We start from the raw sequence: 7,500 nt of genomic DNA on the forward strand, positions 1-7,500 counted from the left end.
CCATCACTATCACCATCACCACTATCACCACCATCACCACCATCACTATCACCATCACTATCAATACCACCTTCACTACCATCACTATCACCATCACTATCATCACCACCATTACCTGTACGGCAACATCATCCGCGGCTGGGATCGATATCTCTCCAGCCACAAGTAACTACATCACCATCATCACTACCATCACTTCCACCACCATCATCACCATCACCACCACCATCATCATCAGCATCATCACTACCCATCACCACCATCACTACCATCATCATCAACATCATCACTACCATCACCACCATCACTACCATCATCATCAACATCATCACTACCATCACTATCATCACCATCACTACCACCACCATCATCACTATCACCACCACTACCATCGCCATCACTACCATCACCATCATCACCACCATCACCATCACTACCATCACCACCATCGCCACCATCACTATCACCATCATCACCACCATCACCACCATCACCACCATCACTACCATCACTACCATCACCACCATCACCACCAACACTATCACCATCATCACCACCATCACCATCACCACCATCACCATTATCACCATCACCACTACCATCATCACCATCACCATCACTATCACCATCATCACCATCACTATCACCATCACTATCACTACCATCACCATCATCATCAACATCATCACTACCATCACCATCACCATCATCACTACCATCACTACCATCACCACCATCACTATCACCATCACCACTACCATCATCACCATCACTATCACCATCATCACCATCACTATCACCATCACTATCACTACCATCACCACCATCACTACCATCACTACCATCACCACCATCACTACCATCATTACCATCACCACTATCACCACCATCACTATCATCACCATCACCACCACCATCACTATCATCACCACCATCACTATCACCACCATCACCACCATCACCTGTACGGCAACATCATCCGCTGCTGGGATCGATATCTCTCCAGCCACAAGTAACTACATCACCACCATCACTACCATCACTTCCACCACCATCATCACCATCACCACCACCACCATCACCATCACCACCACCATCATCATCAACATCATCACTACCCATCACCACCATCACTACCATCATAACCACCATCACCACCATCACTACCATCACCACCAAATCCACCATCATCATCACCACCATCACCACCATCACTACCATCACCACCAACACCAACACCATTACCATCATCACCACCATCACCACCAACACCACCACCATTACCATCATCACCATCATCATCACCACCATCACCACCATCACCACCATCACCACCAACACCATCATCACCATCATCACCATCACTACCATCACTACCATCACCACCATCACCACCATCACCACCATCACTATCACCACCATCACCACCATCACCATCACCACCATCACTACCATCACTACCATCACCATCATCACTATCACCACCATCACTACCATCACCACCATCACCATCACCACCATCACTACCATCACCACCATTACCATCACCACCATCACCATCACTACCATCACCACCATCACCATCACCACCATCACTACCATCACTACCATCATCACCACCATCACCACCATCACCACCATCACTATCATCATCATCATCATCACCACCACCACCATCACCATCACCACCATCACTATCATCATCATCATCATCACCACCATCACCACCATCACCACCATCACTATCATCATCATCATCACCACCACCACCACCACCACCATCACCACCATCACTATCATCATCATCATCACCACCATCACCACCATCACTATCATCATCACCACCACCACCATCACCACCATCACCACCATCACTATTGTAGGGGTCTTACGGAGGAGATATGTGTAGAGGTGAGATGTATGGGATCCTACGAGAAACTAGCACAGTGGGCGGGGCTTCGTGAGCACACGGGAGGGTGCTCGCAACGACGTCCACAGTTGGGACCCCAGCGGGGAGGGGTCGAGATATAAGGGGATGAGCCGGAGGGCTCGAGGCAGAATGTGTTGGTAACTCTTGAAGATCGAAGACTGCCTAGAGAGAGCCCTGGTCTCCCCTGAGACGCCGCCCTTGTAAGGGCCGCGCAGGACCGAGCCAGTGGCGGGGCCCCGTGAATCAGAGCTAGGACTCTGGGACTCCGGGTGCTGTAGCCCGACTCACGAGTGTCGGGCCAGACAGCCTCCCCTAGCCCAGAGATTGGAGGATTAAGAGGCAGGTCAGGGTAGATAGCCGTGTGTTCCCAGCTATCCGGGTGAGGGGGCCGTTACCCCCTCCAGTATTAAGTATCCCCTGTGCTTATTGTAATAAACGTTAGTGTGCCTCAACCCCGGGTGTCGATCTGCATTCGACGGTACTACATCTGGCGTCAGAAGTAAAAACAACAACGAACATGGACACGCGCCGAACAGCTCGGGCCGGGGTGCAGGAGGCAGACGACTCTGCGGGAAATGCGCTACCAGAGACGGCTGATGGGGGCAACGAGCAGCCGGGACCGAATGCACCATTACCGGGGCATCGGGAGGAAGGGGAGTCGCTGTCCGACGGACTTCGGCTGGCGCACGCGAGATTGGCGGAGCTGCTGTACGCTGCTGCCGCCACACTCGAGACCATCACTCGGCTGGGGGCTGCTGGACCACCGCGGGGCGAGGACGGCCGACGGCCGTTACACCTTCCCGCCATTTCTACCGACGACACTTTTGAAAGTCCCGCCATCGCCGCTGCAGCTGCCGAGGGCGTGGCCAACCTCAGCCTGGGGTCCGACATCGGCTCTGCTGGGGCTGCCGCGTCATCAACTTCGGACGGAGCGTCACTACCTGCGCGACAGGCGATCACATCTGTCGTTCGGGCTGACGCTCAGCCGAGTTGCGGCGACAGCAAAGTGCGGTCCTCCACGGCGGTCGCTGCGCTACACCAAAGGCTGCCCCCGCTGAAGGAGTTTGTGGCTGAGGACGGCGACTGGGGGGGATTCCAGCGGCGCTTCCTCGCGCATCAAGAGATGGCGGGGTGGTCAGACGCCGAAGCCCTCTGCGCGCTACCGGCGCTCCTTGACGGCGATGCCCTCGCCGCTCTTACGTCCGCACCGAGGGACAAGCGCTCTACTCTTCAGATGGCGCTGCAATTGCTGGCTGGGGTCTACGGACCTTCGGCGGAGTGTAGGCAGCGATTCTACGATCGCCAGCGGGGTGCGAAGGAGTCGCCCCTCGCCTACCGTACGAGCCTTCTGGCGCTCGCAAAGACGGCCTTCCCTCGTATGGATGACCAGGGCGTCGACGCCATGGTCACCGAGAAAATCCTTCTGCTGGCGGACGACCTGGACGTCGCTATCGTCGCGCAAGAGGACGCGGAGATGGGTTCCCTCCAAGCGGCACGGCTCCTCCACGCCAACCTCCTGTCGCAGCGAAGGAAGGCCAGCAGGGCAGCGGCCGGGCGTACGGTGGCTGCCATCACCCCACCGACGGAGGAGGTCTACGCCGCTGACTTCCGACAGCAGCAGCGGATGGGAGTACGGGCGGACCGGGATGGGTCGGCCCGCTCCGACCGCACGTCTTCACCACCTGCGCTCCCGCGCTGCTATAACTGCGGCATCCGGGGCCACGTCGCCTCGGGGTGCCGCTCCCCTCGACAGCGTGGGACGACGCCTCGCCGGGACGCCGGTCCTCCTCCTCCTCCCAAGCTCCACCGACATGACCCGGCGAGTCGCGGCACCCCACATGTTTGGCCGAAGCACACACCCGTTACACATGTACACACCGCAACGAACGGGGGGCCAACATTGCACACCGTGGGGCCAACACGAACCACTATGGGGACCCAAATCGAACCCGCCCAGTGGTCCGTGTTGGCCCATCGCGTTCTGGCTGCGCCGTCGGGGTCGTCGGCCGTAGTAGGGTATATTGACGGGGTCGAGGTGCGTATCCTTGTCGATACAGGAGCATCGGCGACCATCATTTCGGAACTAATATGCAACATTCTTCCTGTCCAAAGTCGTCCCTTGCTACCGGTTCATGTCCCATTCTACGCTGCTAACGGGGGCTCATTGGGTATCATGGGTCAGATTCGCGCGCAAATTTCCATCGGTGATATTAAATTGTCCGGCCCTATTTTCGTTTCCTCCTTGCTGGCGGTTCCGTGCCTGCTGGGGACAGATTTCTTGGGCAAAATGCCGATTCGGATTATGATTGATCAGGGTTGCATTGAGCTCCCGTCGGGACGACGGATGGCGTTTTTGCCCTCCCCTACTACGGATCGGTCGGCGTTCGCGACGGTACCCGCGTTTGTAGTTCAAACGGTTCGCGTGCCGCCGGGGGCACAAATGTTGGTGCCCCTAAAGCTTCGTAGACCATTCCCTAAGAGTGTTGGGGACCAGGGTATCCTGCTGGGGCCATCTAGGGCTGGGGTTAGCGGGCCGCATTTGATTCCCGCTCAGACCATCGTAAGGGGGGACGGGGACCCCTTCATCGCGGTCCTCAATGTGGGGTCGCAGGCCGTGGTAATTCCCCAAGGGACCGTGCTTGCTCACGCAACGCCGGTGCCCTGTGAGGAGTCTGTCGCAAATCACGTGCGCGCTGCCACTCTGCCGACTCCACATTCGGACACCGATGAAGGCTGGCTTGAGGCGCTTTGTGCGGGTTCGACGGACCTGTCGGATGCAGAGCGTCAAAAACTTCGGACACTGTTGCGCGAATTTGCCGATGTGTTTAGTCAAAACAAATTCGATCTGGGCTGCACCCATTTGCTGCGTCACCATATTGACACTGGTGACAGCGCGCCCATACGCCAAAATTCCTTCCGGCTGAGTCCCGCCGAGAAGGATCATGTCAAATCGGCTGTTGATGACATGTTAGCCGCCGATATCATTTCCCCCTCTACCAGCCCGTGGGGAGCACCGATCGTTCTGGTAAAGAAACAGGATGGATCGTTGCGGTTTTGCATCGATTTTCGCCGCCTCAACAAAATTTCCGTTGCTGACGCAACGGATTGATGAATCGCTCGACGCCTTGGCGGGGGCGCGATTCTTCTCCACATTGGATTTGCTTTCGGGATTCTGGCAGCTTCCTCTGGACGATGAATCTAAGCCAAAAACTGCATTCCGTACACCACATGGTCTCTTCCAATTTAACCGGTTGCCGATGGAATTACACTCGGCGCCGGCGACTTTCCAGCGATTGATGGAATTGGTTTTGGCTGGATTGCAGTGGGATTCGTGTTTAATCTATTTGGACGACGTTATCGTCTTTAGCAGAACATTTGACGAGCATCTCCAGAGGTTGCGGGCCGTTTTCCTCAAAATGCGGGCTGCTAATTTGAAATTTAAACCTCAAAAGTGTCATTTGTTGCGCGAATCGGTACGTTATTTGGGGCACATCGTAGGACGCTCGGGTATTGCTACCGATCCCGCCAAAACGCAGTGCGTCAGCTCCTGGCCGACTCCCACCTCGGTGGGAGAGGTCAGGAGCTTTGTTGGTTTCGCGTCATACTACCGACGCTTTGTCGCGGACTTTGCCACCATTGCTAAGCCCTTGCACGCTTTGACGTCAAATGGGGTCCGCTTCCATTGGGGACAGGAGGAGGAGGCTGCGTTCCGCTCACTTCGGGACGCTCTGGTTAATGCCCCTCCCCTGGTTTATCCCGATTTTTCGAAACCCTTTGTGCTCGATACCGACGCGAGCAACACAGGTATTGGGGGCGTGCTGTCCCAGGTGGTCGAGGGCGTGGAACGGGTGGTCGCGTACGGTAGCCGAGTGTTGTCTCCAGCGGAGCAACGATATTGTGTCACGCGTCGGGAACTGCTGGCAATTGTCTACTTCATCCAGCAGTACTGGCCATATCTGTACGGACAGTGTTTCACCGTCCGTACGGACCATGCGGCGCTACAGTACGCCCTGCGAGTCCAACAACCATCGGGACAATTGTCTCGATGGCTGGAGGTTCTCCAGGATTTTGATTTTGAGACCACGTACCGTAAGGGCGTTCGCCACACCAACGCGGACGCCCTGTCACGCATGCCGACCACCCCCGAATGCGCATGCCTCCTGGGGTCTGGCCGGTGCAGGCATCCTGCTGAATTGCCTGTTCCGGTCTTGGCGGCTGCTGACGATGCAGCACCAGTGACAAATTCCATCGCACACCAGGGTTCTGATTCCCTGTTGGGGTTGCCTGCTACGGAATGGGGTCGGTTGCAAATGGAAGATACTTCCCTCCTTGCGTTGCGCCGCCGCGTCAGGGACCGGGGGCGGGGGAGGGGTGATGCCGACGCATGGGAAATGCTCGGTGGCTTGTTGATGCATTGGGACGGCAAATCCCGTCGACACCGGCTGGTGGTCCCTTCGGGGTTACGGGGTAGGGTGGTGTGGGCCGCTCACGAGCGCCTCCTCCACCTGGGTACCCAAAAGACCCTGGCCTTGCTCCAACTTGATTTCTTTTGGCCGGGCATGACAAGGGATGTTGGGGATCTATTAGGATCGTGCCCTAGATGTGCGCAGCGCAAACCACCAGCGAAGGAGTCGAATCCGCCCCTGCAATCTATCAGGGTTTCCCGGGTGAACGAACTCGTCGCGCTGGACATTCTAGGACCGTTCCCCGCCACCCCCAGGGGAAATAGGTACTTGCTAACCGGGGTTGAATATTTCACGCGCTGGCCTATGGCCTGGCCCCTGGCCAACCAGTCGGCAGCAGCCATCGTGGAGGCCTTTGTCCAGGGATATGTCCTTGACAAAGGTGCTCCCGAGCGGCTGCTGACCGACCAGGGTAGAAATTTTTCAGGCAAATTGCTCAAACAGGTCTGTGAGATCCTTGGCACTAAAAAGATTCGCACCTCTCCATATCACCCACAAACCGACGGGATGGTCGAGCGGTTGCATCGTACCATCACGTCGATGTTGTCGCAGCACGTTTCTGACTCACAGACAGATTGGGATTTGAAAATTCAGGGGGTCCTGTCAGCATACCGGTTGGCCCCCCATGCTGCGACGGGATTTTCCCCCTTATTCCTTATGTATGGCCGCGAACCGGAGCCACCTGTTCAGGCCCAACTGCAGATCCCGGCGCCGCATGGGAAAACTCAATTGGCCGAACATGTTAAATTCAACCTGGAAAAATTAACGGAGGTACGGGATGCTGCCATGCAGAATTCTGCCAGGCGGCAGAGGGCTAATGAGCGCCTCAGAATGGGTCGCGCGCATGTGATACAGTGGAAGCCGGGGGACAGGGCATGGTTGCACTGTCCCCAGGTACCGCTCGCGTCCTCCTCTAAACTGCTGCGACCGTGGCGGGGTCCCGTCGAGGTGGTTGAGGTCCTGAGACCCCAGTGCGTGCGCATTCAATGGGGGAGGCGCCGGTGGTTTGTACACCCCTCCAGGCTAAAACCCTTCGTTGCGGTGCGAGATCCCACTACACACGCGCGTGGCCAAACATGTGGGGGGGCGTCCGACTCAGAGGGGTCT

At 56.6% G+C, this 7,500-nt stretch overlaps 1 protein-coding gene across 1 annotated transcript in view; it reads left to right on the plus strand.

Moving 5' to 3' along the window:
- Positions 1-119: 119 nt before the first annotated feature.
- The window catches only part of LOC144738051 (uncharacterized), a 14,684-nt gene continuing 7,303 nt past the window's right edge, over positions 120-7,500 (plus strand). Inside the window, exon 1 of the mRNA XM_078620956.1 lies at positions 120-165. The gene's annotated coding sequence lies outside the window, so the exon portion shown is untranslated. The remainder of the gene's footprint in view (positions 166-7,500) is intronic.

The sequence above is a fragment of the Lampetra planeri genome, chromosome 77, assembly GCF_965212315.1.
Source record: "Lampetra planeri chromosome 77, kcLamPlan1.2.h2, whole genome shotgun sequence".
Taxonomy (NCBI): domain Eukaryota; kingdom Metazoa; phylum Chordata; class Hyperoartia; order Petromyzontiformes; family Petromyzontidae; genus Lampetra; species Lampetra planeri.